The 16,667-nt window shown below is 40.7% G+C and overlaps 1 long non-coding RNA gene across 1 annotated transcript in view; it reads left to right on the forward strand.

Annotated features, from left to right (window-relative positions):
- The first annotated feature begins 4,444 nt into the window (after positions 1-4,444).
- The window catches only part of LOC147359199 (uncharacterized), a 214,661-nt gene continuing 202,438 nt past the window's right edge, over positions 4,445-16,667 (forward strand). Inside the window, exon 1 of the long non-coding RNA XR_015140618.1 lies at positions 4,445-8,140. This is a non-coding gene — a long non-coding RNA (uncharacterized LOC147359199). The remainder of the gene's footprint in view (positions 8,141-16,667) is intronic.

Here is a 16,667-nt window from a genome sequence, read left to right on the forward strand (position 1 = left end):
CCGGAGAAGGCAATGGCACCCAACTCCAGTACTCTTGCCTGGAAAATCCCATGGATGGAGGAGCCTGGAAGGCTGCAGTCCATGGGGTCGCTGAGGGTCGGGCACGACTGAGCGACTTCACTTTCATTTTCACTTTCCTGCATTGGAGAAGAAAATGGCAACCCACTCCAGCGTTCTTGCCTGGAGAATCCCAGGGACGGGGGAGCGTGGTGGGCTGCCGTCTCTGGGGTCACACAGAGTCGGACATGACTGAAGTGACTTAGCAGCATGATAGGACCAGATTTAAAAGGTGACCTGGGGACATCAACTGTTTTTAGTTTAAATATTTGAAGTAGGCAGTACTGGGAGCATAAACTGAAAAGTCAGGGAGGTCTTGATAATCTAATGTATAGGCTGAAGTTATGAGGGAAGCAGAAACTATGAGTAAGCAAACAGGTATATGTGAGGAAGAGTAAAGGCATATAGACTGTGTAAGTGAGGAACCTGTTTGCTGGATAAATGTAGGATGGAAGACAAAGTAGAAACATAAAGGGTCGCTGAATCACACTGGTAGAGCTCCAGAGAAAAGAACCATAAAATCCCAATGTTACTTTTATTTCATCAGATAGGATGTGGGTTCAATCCCTGGGTCAGGAAGATCCCCACCCACTCCAGTGTTCTTGCCTGGAGAATCCCATGGACCAAAGAGCCTGGAGGGCTACAGTCCATAGTGTTACAAAGAGTCAGACTTGGCAAGTATGCAGGGAAAGATTTCAAAGAGCAAGATCAGTAAACATCAGACTGGATACATTTCCTCTGGAGAAAGTGGATACTGTTATTTGCATGACTGTGTTTTCTTAAACACTGAAATGCTTCTGGAATGCTTGACAGTAGAATTGTTCTGCCTAAGAGAGACTAGAGAATCCTGGAGGCCAGGGTGCCATCAGGATAGAGTGATAACAAACGTGACTCTGAAGAAGATAGATGCCCAAACTGAATTTCAAAGCTGTTAATGGTAGAGTGTGTGTAAACCAATTTACACAGTGAATTTTTTTTGGTGAAGTGTTATACAACTATGGGAATGAGGGGGAAGTTGACATCTGGACTACTCAATATTATTTTCCTGAGAAAGAATTCCAAATGAATTCATAGGAAGAGCACTTGCCAATCAGAGCAGAAGCCAGAGAGAGATATGAAGGATGGACAGGGGTTGGCCTGGTGAAGAGGGGAAGCTCAGGTCACTATTCTAGACAGTAGTGAGAAGTGTTGAACTTGATCTTGTCTACGGATCTTGCTAGCTTTGCCTCTTTTCGTGTTCTTGAATATAAGGTCTTAGGCATTTTGATCTCCTTTAGCAGGTAGAGAGAGAAACTTAGATGGCCTGGGCCAGAGTTTAGTAAGGGGAGTTATTTTTGCAATGCTATGCGATTTCTGAAACAGTGATAAGTAGGGAGGCTGGAACCTGGTTAGGTTATCACAATTCATCCTCTCTTCCCATGAGAATATTCTGTAAGAAGTATTAAATATTATAAATATTTACAAATTTTAAAGTCAAACAAATTCAAATATACCAATGTGAAGTCTCTAGGAATTGCTAGATCTTCCTGTTTGAATTATGAACTGTTTGACCCAAGAAAACATGTGTATGTGCATATATGTGCATAGATCCATTTATTTCTGTATGAAAAATATCTATAGATCCACTTTTATGAGATCAAGAGAATCTGAGACATGCTTCATTGTTTCTGCATTTGCCCTTTGCACTCAAAGTTTGGTCAAGTGATTTCTTGAACATGCCATTAAAACAGATCTCAATAATAATGGAGCCTTAAAATATAAAATTAAGCAACACAATAAAGCTGGAGTGGGTAGATTGAAAACAAGTTCATAGCATAAGGAGCCTACATTATATGTGGTGGTGGTGGTGTTTTTGTGTAAGTGTGAATGTATTTGTGAGTGTCTAATTCTATGATAAGAGAACCTTTAACATTAATTCAGGAGAAACAGCTCAGCAATTTACCAAGCTCTTAAATTCTTAGATTCATCTTGCTTCCTCTTGAAAACACTAAATTAACACTACTACAGACCTTTCCTCCACCCTCCTTTCTGGAGAATATCTGAGAGACAATTCCACAGCTTTTGATGTTACCATCAAAACTCTTTAATTTTAAATGGAACACTTTCTCTGTTCCCACTGAGTGTTGTCATAAATGAAATACAACCACTAGAATAAAAAGTATTAATCAGATCAGTTCAAAGTTGGAACTTAAATGGAATGCTCTAAAAATTGAAACAGTGTGCCCCTAATGTGATAATATGTATTTATAAACAGGGCTTTGTGGTTGATGCCATCAACCACTTTGCAAACTCTTGCCAATAATATTATTGCCATAAATTTGGAGAGTTGATTAGTGGGTCACTTAAAACCGTAATCTTAGCCTTTAGAGGATTTATTTAAATCTAATTTAAAAGGAGTCCTTTAATATTTATTTTTACAGAAGTTTACTTAGAAATTTAAGATTAGAGAATAGTTTCAAACGAGTGCTGCTGAAACTAAAAGAATCTGGATATATGGCTTTTTTCCAAGGTGGTCGCATTTCCCTCAAGGCCAATTTGTCATTGATGAAACATCTGTCCAAAATCATTCATGTGTGTTTTGAGAACCCAGGATCAATCAAATTCTCTGTTTGGATAGGCAACTATTGTTTTCTAAGTAAAGATGAATGATGATAGGTGAATATATTTTTAGGTTTAACTTTAATGAGGTCTACTTATTTTTCTGTAATTGGAAAAATTTTCTGCTTTTGCCTTATCTCACAATTAAGTTCTTCTTGGAAACTCGGAAAAGGAAACAGTCAAAGGATATTCAGAAGTCTTAGGAGATATTTTATTTTGTGCTGATGCTGCTTTCTCATGGAACTCTTCGAATATACTGCCAGCGCAGAACCGGATGTTTATAAAAACAAATCGCTGAAGATTTCTCTACATTGAAACTTTCTTTTTTGAGGCACACAAGCCATGATGTCATTCTACTCTTCAAGAGTCTACATGCTCCACTTTCTGTCTCCCAGATCTTCCTCTCTATTCTAGCCACAGACAGGCATGAGGCATGTTGTGTGAATATATACATGAACTGGAATTTTTAGTCTTTGCTGATATAACTGGTAACTTGAAGTTGAAGTCTCTAGAAAGAGATACACACTGTAGGTTAAGCTTTTCACTTAACCATTTGTTCATTTATTCACTAAGAATTAACTGACCATCTACTCTCAGGCACATTTTATACTATACTGTAATTAGGTTTTCAAAGGTCTCTCATAGCAGATTGTGAGAACTTCTATTTCAGAGCCTGGATTAATAGCCATCAGTTAGAAAAAATGGAAGATATTTTTTCTCACTGGGCCTAGTAAAGTGGTAAGGCTTTCGTGTGGTGGTCAGCTACTGCAGTCTTAAGTATATGGTCTTTGAGATCATATATACATGAGCTCACCTCTCCGTTCCAACTTACCAGCCCACTGACTTTGGGCCAGTCACTAAATCTCCCTGATTTTAGTTATTTTAATCCTTTCTCAGAGGTTACTGTAAGAGCTGAATAAAAAGCAATATAACTAAAGTGATTCTAACATATATTGCATGTTAAATAGATGTTAGGTGTCTCTTTTCATTTCCCTTCATCTTTAAAACATCACTCTTGAATCTTTACATTTATTTGTTTAACAAGTATGTACATAAAATGTACTAAATGATGGCCATTAATCCAGGTACTGAAATAGAAGTTCTCACAGTATGGAGCTTCCCTGGGGGCACCAGTGGTAAAGAATCTGCCTGCAAATTAAGAAGACATAAGAGACACGGATTCGATCCCGGGACCTGCCTCTTGAGAAATCTGTATGCAGGTCAGGAAGCAACAGTTAGAAATGGACATGGAACATCAGACTGGTTCCAAATAGGAAAAGGAGTATGTCAAGGCTGTATATTGTCACCCTGATTATTTAACTTCTATGCAGAGTACATCATGAGAAACGCTGGGCTGGAAGAAGCACAAGCTGGCATCAAGATTGCTGGGAGAAATATCGATAACCTCAGATATGCAGATGACACCACCCTTATGGCAGAAAGTGAAGAGGAACTCAAAAGCCTCTTGATGAAAGTGAAAGTGGAGAGTGAAAAAGTTGGCTTAAAGCTCAACATTCAGAAAATGAAGATCCTGGCATCGGGTCCCATCACTTCATGGGAAATAGATGAGGAAACAGTGGAAACAGTGTCAGACTTTATTTTTCTGGGCTCCAAAATCACTGCAGATGGTGACTGCAGCCATGAAATTAAAAGACACTTACTCCTTGGAAGGAAAGTTATGACCAACCTAGATAGCATATTAAAAAGCAGAGACAGTACTTTGCCAACAAAGGTCCGTCTAGTCAAGGCTGTGGTTTTTCCAGTAGTCATGTATGGATGTGAGATTTGGACTGTGAAGAAAGCTGAGCACTGAAGAATTGATGCTTTTGAACTGTGGTGTTGGAGAAGACTCTTGAGAGTCCCTTGGACTGCAAGGAGATCCAACCAGTCCATCCTAAAGGATATCAGTTCTGGGTGTTCATTGAAAGGACTAATGCTGAGGCTGAAACTCCAAAACTTTGGCCACCTGATGTGAAGAGTTGACTCATTGGAAAAGACCCTGATGTTGGGAGGGATTAGGGGCAGGAGGAGAAGGGGACGACAGAGGATGAGATGGCTGGATGGCATCACTGAATCGATGCACATGAATTTGGGTGAACTCTGGGAGTTGGTGATGGACAGGGAGGCCTGGCAGGCTGTGATTCATGGGGTTGCAAAGAGTCGGGCATGACTGAGTGACTGAACTGAACTGAACTGAAGGGGGAGGAAATGGCAACCCATTCCAGTATTGTGGCCTGGAAAAATCTCATGGACAGAAGAGCTGGTGGGCTATAGTCCAAGGGGTTGCAAAAAGTTGGACATGACTGAGCACACACACGCATGCCTTTACCACTGTTAATTAGAAGGAAATTCAATAAGCTTCAAAACCAATTCTATGAAAAAACATTTCTTTTAATGAAGTAGCCACAATTCTGTGTTCTTTCTAAAACTGGAATGGGAAACAGCAAGGGTGATGACTGTTTTAAAAGTTTGGGCCAATTTAAAAGGCTACAAAACATGAAATTAAATATGGGAAAAGTAAGAAAATATTCTTTTGTTGTTGATATGTTTGGCTACCTAAAAGTCAAAAGACTCAGCTAAAAACTATTAAAATTCAGGTGCACTAATTTAAGTAGATGAATGATACACATAAATGCTGTGACCATTTTTTTCTTTAATTCAGTCAAAATTTTGTGAAGTTACTATTCTCAATGGTAGAGATACAAGGTGGAACAAGAGAGACAAAAATCTTGCTCTCACTGAGCTTACATTCATAATGAGGCAAATAATATTTATTCTAGTAGCAGTGCATATGTAGTGCTCATGTGTCAGACACTCATTTCTTTTTCTCAGTGTTTTTCTTTCTGTCTGTCACACACACACACAATCTTGTTTAAATTTAACACCCTTATGAGGTAGGTTCTATTATTATTCCCATCTTACAAACGTAGAAAATATATCATAGAAAGGTAAAGAAGCTGCCCAGGGTCATAACAGTGAGTAATGGAGACAAGTTTCATATCTGGGCAGTTAATGCTATGTCAGGATTAACACATTAATTATATTAACTATATTATATTGATTAACTATATGAAGAAACAGTAAAGCAAAGTAAGGGGATAAAAGGTGGCAGGGGTGCTATTTTACTGAAGGTATTGAAAGAGGCCTTGAGATGGCATTCAAAAAGAGACCTGATATAAATAATAATTTAGCCATAAGATATCTTAGGATAAAAAGAATTCTGAGAAGTGAGAACAGTAGATGCAAAAGTCTTGTACTTGGAGCAGGCTGGATGTGTTCAAAGTATAGCAAAGAGTTCAGTGTGACTGGAGGAGAATGGGAATTAAGACATTTGGTAAGCTATGGGCCAAAGTGGGATCTTAGATGTTTGGATTTTGGGTTATTCTGTTAGAGATGGGAAACAATTAGGAGATTTAAGCATAGCTCTGGTATAATCTGGGCTTCCCTGGTGGCACAGATGGTAAGAATCTGCTTGCAATGTGGGAATTGTGGGTTTGATCCCTGGGTCAGGAAGATCCCTTGGAGAAGGGAATGGCTACTCATTCCAGTGTTCTTGCCTAGAGAATTCCATGGACAGAGGAGCCTGGCAGGCTACAGTTCATGGGGTCACACAGAGTCGGACATGACTGAGTGACTAACACTTTCACTTTCTGGTATAATCTAACATTTTATTTATTTTTTTTTTTCGTTTCATACATGACATTTCACATGTTTCAATGCCATTCTAACATTTTAATCTAACATTTTAAAAAGGCTCATTCTAAAGCTACGTAAAGACTAGACTGTACAGTTGCAAGACTGGAAGCAGAGGGGAAATTTAGGAGGCTTTCTACTACTGCTCAGGAAGAAAAGTACTTGGACCAGCAGTATAAAGTTGGTAGATTTCAGAAGTATTTTGAAAGAAGAACCAATGAGATTTACTGATGTGTGTACTTAATATCTCAGTCTGTGTCTGATATCTGATAGATTTGCTTTTTTTTTTTTTTTTTTAGTGTGTGAAAATAAAAAGGCAAAATGATTTCACAGTTTTTAGCCAGTGTAATTAGATGAATAATTGCTGTTTACTGAGGAAATATTGGGAGAAAGACATGTTGGAGTAAGAAGAGTAAGAAATTTTGTTTTGAACATTTCATGTTTTACAGTCTCTCCCCACTGAGTCCAAAGTAAGAAAGTAACCATCTGCAAGCCAGGAAGAAAGCCCTCACCAAGAAATGGAAATGCCAGAACCTTAAGCTTGGACTTCCCAGCCTCTAGAACTGTGGAAAGTAAATTTGTTATTCAAACCACCAATCTGTGGCTTTTTAGTTTTTGCAGTCTGAGAACACTAATACAGGAGTGGAGGTGTGTACGAGTTTAGAAGCTATATAAAAATATTGTTTTAAAAAGCAGATACGTCACTTTGCTGACAAAGGTCCATATAGTCAAAACTATGGTTTTTCCAGCAGTCATGTACAGATGTGAGACTTGGACCATAAAGAAGCTAAGCACCAAAAAACCGATGCTTTCGAATTGTGGTGCTGGGGGACTCTTGAGAGTCCCCTGAACCGCAAGAACATCAAACCAATCAATCCTAAAGGAAACCAACTCTGAATGTTCATTGGAAAGACTGATGCTGGCTCTAATACGCTGGCCACCTGATGCAAAGAATGGATTCGTTGGAAAAGACCCTGATGCTGAGAAAGACTGAAGGCAAAAGGAGAAGGGGACAATAGAGGATGAGATGGCTGGATGGCATCACTGACTCAATGGACATGAATTTGAGCAAACTTAGGGAGACAGTGGAGGGCATGCTGCAGTCCATGGGGTCACAAAGAGTCAAACACAACTTAGTACATGAACAACAAATATAAAAATAATGAGAATAGGAGAGTGAATTGACTTGAGTTTTTCAGATAGCAATGAGGGAGTAGGTAGGATTTTTATTCATAAATTTCAAGCTGGACCATTAAAGCATGTTTTTGAGTTTTATTCTATGTATATTCAGCTAATTCAGCCAAGAAAGCAGTGCTGGATAACTAGCTTTGATATATTTTGACATATGATAGAGGCAGTGTGGGAAAGGGCTTTAGAGTGCTCAGAACCACAGAGTAAACATACTGCTTAGAGATCCCATTGGTAGTGGTAAAACAGTTATAAATAATTACTAGTGTGAAACATATAAAATCCATTAAATAAATTGTACTGAGAGATGTGGGTGTTGGTAATGTGTCACCTTGCCTAAGCTGACCTACATTTCCCAGGATTCCCTTTCTTGTGTATTTCCAGTTAAGACTGGACTGTTGGAGACATTGTTATAGGCTGTCAGGGAGATGGAAGTTAAACAGAAGCCATTTTGTAGTTTGCACCTAGTTCTGCTGTCTCAAACCTAGGTGTGGGACAGAACCCATCTTTTCTGAATTCCTTCTTCAACTCTGCCTCTCCTGACATTCATGAAGAAGGTCACCAACTTTCTGTGCAGGACACCCAGCATCAGGATCACAGATGGGTGAGCACTGACATGGGTTATGTTTTTTTCCTCATGGGTTCCAGCTCCGTCTTGTGAGTTTCAGCCTCTCTTTGATCTTCCCTATGCTACTCTCATCTTCCCTTCCCAACTACCCACCCTCTGGACTTCAAGCTGTAGATGAGACAAAAGACAGCAGCCTTACAGACATTACTTAGCCAGCTCTCATATTTCCATAAGACCCAATCCTGGCAACAAATTCCTTATATATAGTGGTTCTGCTTGTTTTAAAATATAATTTGTTAAAATCCTTTAAAAAATTTATTGTTTTGGCAGTGCTGCCATGAGGTATATGGGATCCTATTTCCCCAACCAGGGTTTGAATCTGTGTCCCCTGCCTTGGAAGTGTAGGGTCTTAACTGTTGGACCACCAGGGGATTCCTCTGATAAAATTCTAATACAAGAAATTATGAAAAAAGGGGGCACATATATTGTAAGCTTCCCAACCCAGGGATCAAACCCAAGTCTACCATATTGTAGGTGGATTCTCTACTAGCTGAGGCACAACGGAAGCCCAAGAATACTAGAGTGGGTAGGCTATCCTTTCTCCAGCAGATCTTCCCAACCCAGGAATTGAACCAGGGTCTCCTGCATTGCAGGTGGATTCCTTACCCACTGAATTATCAGGGCAGCCTTATATTGTAAGCTGTGCTGTGCTTAGTCACTCAATCATGTTTGACTCTTTGCAACCCCATACACCGTAGCTTGCCAGGCTCCTCTGTCCATGGGGATTCTCCAGGCACGAATATGGGAGTGGGTTGACATGCCCTCCTCCAGGGGAATCTTCCCAACCCAGGGATTGAACCCAGGTCTCCACATTGCAGGCAGTTTCTTTACCATCTGAGCCAACATATAGTAAGCTGCTGCTGCTGCTGCTAAGTCACTTCAGTTGTGTCTGACTCTGTGAGACCCTATAGACGGCAGCCCACCGGGCTCCCCTGTCCCTGGGACTCTCCAGGCAAGAACACTGGAGTGGGTTGCCATTTCCTTCTCCAATGCATGAAAGTGAAAGGTGAAAGTGAAGTCGCTCAGTCGTGTCTGACTCTTTGCGACCCCATGGACTGCAGCCTACCAGGCTCCTCCGTCCATGGGATTTTCCAGGCAAGAGTACTGGAGGGTATCAATTCTCCTTAAATTAATTTATAAATGTAACAGTTCTGATAAAACTTCATCTGGATATGTCTTATAATTTGAAATTTCAGTGAGAATACTTTAAGAATATGACAGAGCATAGAAAGCCACCACCCTAAATCCCTGAGGAGACCCGGTGTGAGAATATGAATAGAATACCAAGGTAACCAGGTTCTATGCCATGCTTGGAAGTATTCCATAGTCCCACTAATGAAACATCCACAGCAAGAAACTACAAACTAGGAAACAAGACTTTCGTTTCAGGTGACAGGAATTAAGCAGTGTGAAATTATACTTATAGCTTGCATGTATTTGGTACTTTATGTGTGAGACACTCATTTTCTAAGTGTGACACACACACACGCCAGCTCATTTAATCATTATAATAGCCCTGTGAGGTAGGTACTATTATTCCTATTTTTCAGGCAAGAAAATTGAATCACAGAGAGATTAGGGACCTTGCTTAGAATCACACCAGAAAATGACAGTAAGGTCACACCACAGGATAATAGCAGTCAGAATTCCTATCCCAACCAGCCTCTGGCATGTCCTTGTTGTGATTTATGCTCGGCTATTTGAAAATGTCTCTGTGGAACAGCAAAGGTAAGTGGTGGAGAGGACCAGTACCTACAAGGTGTTCCTGAGAGGAAGACAGCCGTCCTTCATCCTTTAACTGAGTACATCTGGACTGCTGAGGATGGAAAACATCAGCTCCATGTCCTTCATCCTCTAACTGAGTACATCTGGATTGCTGAGGATGGAAAACATCAGCTCCATGAGCAGAGAGCTAAGTAAGAACAACTGACTCGATTGTTATTCTTGTGAGTTACTGGCTTGTTGAAACAAGGCTGGCAGAGTGGCCCAGGGATAGACGACTGAGTGAAACGTGTTGCAGAGCAAGAATCAAGACAAAAGCTTTTTTAGCATCTTGACCTTATCAGGGAGGCATTTTAGTGCACACCAACATAAGGATACCCCTTCCTCTTATTATCATGCCAAGGTAGACTGCTTCTCTTGACAGATCAGCAATCACAATAGGCACAGAGACAGTTCATGTTGCTCCAGGCCCATAGTCAAAAGACAAGGCAACAGCACTGGCTAGAACATGTTCCGCTTCTGCAGAGTAGGAAGTGGTTGTTGGGTGTTTGTGAGGCAGGTAAGGGTATGCAAGATGACCTTCTCCTTAAAAGGCCTTGTAAGATTTTTAAGTCTTTATGTGCAAATATATTGAATTTCTATGAAATGAACTAAAAACTATAATGATATTCAACTTTTTACCTATCACATTAGCTAAGAGGCTAAGTGAGCCTGGGATAAAAACCTTAAGAAATGTAGAATGCTCTTCATTAAGAATGCTCCAGTCTTGCTGGTGGCAGAGTTAATTGATATGACCTTTCTAGACAGCAATTTATCAATATGTATGAAGAGCCTTAAGAACCTGATGTCCTCTGAACAGTAATTCCACTCCTGAGAGTCTACAATAATAAAACAATCCTAAATATAAAAGAGAGCTTTTCACTCAAAGAAGTTCATGGGATCATCAGTAATAATTGTGAGAAACTAGTAACAAACAATATTCAATAAGGAAAAGATTAAATACACCATGGTACATCACTCATTAACATGTTATACACCACTTAAAATATTTAAAAGATAATGTAAGAACATGAAAAATGCTCAGGGAATAATTCTAAGTTAGAAGGCTAGTACATAAAGCTGTATACATTACTTTTTTAATGCATATATTTTTGTCAAAGGTTTAGAAGATAAAAGACCATAACTGTTTGATTTCACTCTTTTCATTTCTATTTCTCTGAATTTAAGTCTGTTCATGAATGTTTTGAATTAAAAAATTGAATAAGTTGGAACAACAGACTGGTTCCAAATAGGAAAAGGAGTACGTCAAGGCTGTATATTGTCACCCTGCTTATTTAACTTCTATGCAGAGTGCATCATGAGAAACGCTGGGCTGGAAGAAGCACAAGCTGGAATCAAGATTGCTGGGAGAAATATCAATCACCTCAGATATGCAGATGACACTACCCTTATGGCAGAAAGTGAAGAGGAACTCAGAAGCCTTTTGATGAAAGTGAAAGAGGAGAGTGAAAAAGTTGGCTTAAAGCTCAACATTCAGAATATGAAGATCCTGGCATCTGGTCCCATCACTTCATGGGAAATAGATGGGAAACAGTGGAAACAGTGTCAGACTTTATTTTTGGGGGCTCCAAAATCACCTCATGCGAAGAGTTGACTCATTGAAAAAGACCCTGACATTGGGAGGGATTGGGGACAGGAGGAAAAGGGGATGAAAGAGGATGAGATGGCTGGATGGCATCACCAACTCAATGGACATGAGTTTGAGTGAACTCCGGGAGTTGGTGATGGACAGGGAGGCCTGGCGTGCTGTGATTCATGGGGTTGCAAAGAGTCGGACACGACTGAGCGACTGAACTGAACAATAGTGTAAACTTAACCATCAGAAAGAAAGAGGGATTGTATATAAACAAGCCTGAACCCCATAAGCCCATTGTCATCAAGCCCAAAGGAAAGTCTCAGCACTTGGAAAATGTAATATAATGTTCTGTTGTAGCTGTTAGAGGAATAGCTTTCAAAGTGAAGCTCAAAAGAAAACCTAAAGTAAATGCTCTGGTTATTGCCAGAACTTGGCTTATTTGCAGTAAATTGGCTCAAAAACCTTGCTGTGATTAATCTGAATAAAAAAGCTGGAAATTTAACTTGAATTTTCAGTTACATTGCATTCAATCTTGGGACTTCCCAGGTGGCTCAGTGGTAAAAGAATCTGCTTGCCAATGCAGGAGGCACAGATGTGGGTTTGATCCCTGGGTTGGGAAGATCCCCTGGAGAAGGAAATGACAACCCACTCCTGTATTCTTGCCTGGAGGATCCCATGGTCAGAGGAGCCTGGCAGGCCCCCGTTCAAGGAGGTGCAAAGAATTGGACATGACTGAGGGACTGAGCATGCAAGCCTGCATCTAATTTTGCTTATTCCCCTGAAGAAACTCACTGTATTGGCAAAGGGCAGGGGTGGGAGAGGGGAAATTCCAAATATGTTTTAGCTCAGACACTCTTCTAAACTCTGGCTCTGAGGTGGAATTTGTCATTGGCATGAATGCTTCTGCACTATAAACGGTTTTGAAAGGAGCAGAGAGGTGTGTGTGTACGTGCCCCAGGTTGTTTCAAGTTCTCTCACGTTTGTATGTAGTTACTTAGTCTAGGATTCAAGTTAGGAGCTGGTAGCCAGGGCTTCTAATTTGTGACCCACTAACACAGTATTATTCTTCTTTTAAAATTTCTTCTGAGGGACTGGCTTCTCTCAGTGCATAGCTATTCAGAAATGTTTAAAAGCACAATAAATATCATCTCATAGTTAGTGCCCTAAAACCTACAAGCAAATAATCCTGCATTTGCAACTACATGAATGGAACTTGAGGGCATTATGCTAAGTGAAATAAGTCTGACAAAGGAAGACAAATGCTGCTATGATATTACTTATATGTGGAATCACAGGGAAGAAAGGAGGAAAACCCCTCACAGATCTAGAGAACAGACTGGTGGTTACCAGGGTTAGGGGGTAGGAGGTGGCCAAATTGGGTGAAGGTGGCCAAAAGGTACAAGCTTCTAGTTATAAAATAAAGAAGTCCTGGGATGTAATATACAGCCGTGGCATCCAGAGTTCACAGTATTGTACTGTGTATCTGAAAACTGCCAAGACAGTAGATATTAAAAATTTTCATCAAAAGAAAAAATTGTAGTTCTGTGTTTGATGGATGTTAAGTAAGCTTATTGTGGTACTCATTTTGCAATAGGCACATATATCAAATCATTATGTCGTACATCTAAAACTATTTAAAACTAATATAATGTTATATGTCAATTGTATCTCAATAAAACAAAAAATTAGAACAAAGCAAAATAAGTAATACTTTTAGATATATAAATGTGCATTATAGAGGGATTCACAAGATAGTATATATAATTTTACTTCTGAGGACAAAGTACCTCTTGTCCTTTTTTCCCCAAATGTAACATTATTCTTTTTATTGTTAAAAATATATATAGCAGGATTTCTCCCTGTATACATTTTGGACATTTGTAAGTTGTAGAAGAAGTAATAGATGTAACATATAACATGTAATAGATCAGGTCACTTCTTTGGCTCTTCTTTTCTTGCATTCCCAGGAAGATAATTATATTACAGGAATTTGTACATTCTGTCTGTGCTGACACTATCTACTATTTTTGTTTTCAAACTCGACTGCTGCCTTCAGCATTGTGCAATGTTTGGCTAGCATTCAGTTTTGGCTGTCAAGACTTTCTTGTATTATACATGATTGCAATAGGTTTTGTTATTGATTCCAGATATGTTTATATGTATTTCTTGTTCTCAGTTTTTTTTGGAGGTTAATCTGCCTAGCGATGTTTATTTAAAGAAAGGAATCTAGGAATCCTTGAGAGTTGGGTTCTCAAAATGGGGGAAAAAACCTGAGTGAAGTCTTTGAAAAGTGAAAACTGATTCAAAGGAAAACCTTTTAGTTCTGAAAAATCTCCAATTTAGAAATATTCTTATGTACAGTCTCTGCACACTGTTGCTGAATATCAGGAGTAAAAGTGAATGTTCACTGATGTTCTTAAATGTACCAAATGGTACATTGTTGTTGGTGCTTAGTAGCTAATGCTGTCGGTCTCTTTTGTGACCGCATGGGCTGTAGTTTGCTCAGATATTCTGTCCATGGGATTTCCAAGGCAAGAATACTGGAAAGGGTTGCCATTTCCTTTTCCAAAATGGTCTATTAGCTTCCAAAATTCAAACCGGCTCTATATTTGGCCATAAACAGAAGAGCAGCATGGCAGAAGTGCCAGTATGGTAACTGGTAGTGTTTTTCTTGGTGAATCAATAAGATGGACAGATGGACACACATGGATTTAAACTCAAAGCTGTTTCAGCCAACCTGGCTTTCATAGGAAGGGCATTTTAATTTTGGTCCCAATAGCCATATAAGTATGTGTGAACCACTGGATAAAGTCTAAACAGTTATTTGTCTCCTATTGCTCATTTACAGTTTATTTAGTTGGAGAAAGCTTTTCTCTATCATAGTAAAACTTAGCACGTCACAAAATGTTTGTGCTCAGTCTTGCAGTATGCAGTTACTTTAAGAGATGTGACATAATCTTATGGCAAAAAATTTTAAATAATCCAGTATAAAATATTATTTTTTTTTGTTTTAATCCAGAGTAAAATGTTCAGACCTGCAGATGGTAGGCTGGGGTATTTGGAGAGGAGAAAGAGAAGCTTATGATAACTTTTCTGGATTCAGGCTCATCAAGCTGTAGTTTTAGACCATGCCATCGTTGAAGAGGGAGGAGGGAAGAAAAAGAAATAGGAAAGGGAAGTTCTTTCCTGACTGAGGACTAACTGATATCTTCATAAATTGGCTTCTCACTCTGGTCCTGGCAGGTGTTTGTAGCTGATGCTTTCTCCTATGGGTACTTTGTGTGTTATTCACTCAGTCCTGTCTGAATCTTTGCAATCCCAAGGACTGTAGCCCGCCAGGCTCCTCTGTCCATGGAATTCTCCAGGGAAGAACACTGGAGTGGGTAGCCATTCCCTTCTCCAGGGGATCTCCCCAGCCGAGGAATGGCAACCCTGGTCTCCTGCATTGCAGGCAGATTATGGATGAGATGGCTGGATGGCATCACTGACTCGATGGACGTGAGTCTCAGTGAACTCCGGGAGTTGGTGATGGACGGGGAGGCCTGGCGTGCTGTGATTCATGGGGTCGCAAAGAGTCGGACACGACTAAGTGACTGCTCTGATCTGATCTGAGCCACCAGAGAAGTCCATGGGTACTTTGTCTCCTGTGCTAAGTTGCTTCAGTCATGTCTGACTCAGTGCAACCCCATGGACTACAGCCGGCCAAGGCTCCTCTGTCCATGGGATTCTCCAGGCAAAAATACTGGACTGGGTTGGTGTGCCCTTCTGCAGGCGATCTTCCTGACTCAGGGATCAAACCCACATCTCTTACGTCTAACCTGCATCAGCAGACAGGTTCTTTACCACTAGTGCCCCCCGGGAAGCCTTTAGATCTTATTTTAATTTTGACTGTGCTGTGTCTCTGTTGCTGTGCACAGGTTTTCTCCGGCTGTAGCGAGTACAGACTACTCTCTAGTTGTGTGCTCGGGCTTCTCATCGTGGTGGCTTCTTTTGTTGCATAGCACAGGCTCTGGAGTGTAGGCTCGGTAGTTGTGGTGCACGGCTTAGTAGCCCCGTGGCGTATGGAAGCTTCTCAGACCAGGGGTTGAACCAGTGACCCTTGCACTGCAAGGCAGATTCTTAATCACTGGACCACCAGGGCAGCCCTCCTGTGGGTACCTTAAAGATTGCTGAGTGATCCTTTTTAGTGGCAGCTGTCATGATGAGTTGGAGAAGGCAATGGCACCCCACTCCAGTACTCTTGCCTGGAAAATCCCACGGACCGAGGAGCCTGGTGGGCTGCAGTGAGCCCATGGGGTTGCTAAGAGTCAGACACGACTGAGTGACTTCCTTTTCACTTTCATGCATTGGAGAAGGAAATGGCAACCCACTCCAGTGTTCTTGCCTGAAGAATCCCAGGGATGGGGGAGCGTGGTGGGCAGCCATCTATGGGGTCGCACAGAGTCGGACACGACTGAAGCGACTTAGCAGCAGCAGCAGCAGTCATGGTGAGTAACGTCTTCCTTCCGCCCTCAGCCCTGGTGATATCTTCCATCTTGGTGCTACATCCACATTCTTTTGTGTCCCAGATCACCTTTTTTCCCCACAGGCCCACATCTGGTCCATGGGAATCAAACATTCCTTGGCTTTTACTAGTAGAAGGATAACTCCTTTGCCAACATAGCCCTGTCCTCTCTTTATTTTCCCCAAATAGACCACTTTATGAGACCATGGAATCCTCCAACTACGGAGAGAATTAGACCTTCTCCGGGTTCTTGGTGAAGCCCTCACTTGCATTGACTTAAGGGGCACCAAACTCCTCTCCTTTCCCCTGGGGTAGTGGAGGGTTCTCAAGCCCAGATTTTTCCACCAAAACATCCCCCACAAATCTCTTTAATTCTCCTGAACACTGTGACCCCTTTTAATATTCTTGATCTCACTAAATGGCCCAGAAATGTAGAGCCAGTTTTTGTACATTTCATTTGTGAGTTCTGCCCCTGGTCAACCCCCAGCTTTGGTATGTACTCCTTTTCATATTTTGTGCCTGGGCCAAAACTTTACTGAACACACCTTTACATTCATGTGACTCCAATCATAGTCATGTTACTATGATCTTAGCCTAAAATTGACAGATGAAATAGAAGACATACATTCAAATTTGAATTT

The sequence above is a fragment of the Bos grunniens genome, chromosome 14, assembly GCF_055505025.1.
Source record: "Bos grunniens cultivar Pamir isolate PY7600 chromosome 14, Bosgru_T2T1.0, whole genome shotgun sequence".
NCBI classification, from domain to species: domain Eukaryota; kingdom Metazoa; phylum Chordata; class Mammalia; order Artiodactyla; family Bovidae; genus Bos; species Bos grunniens.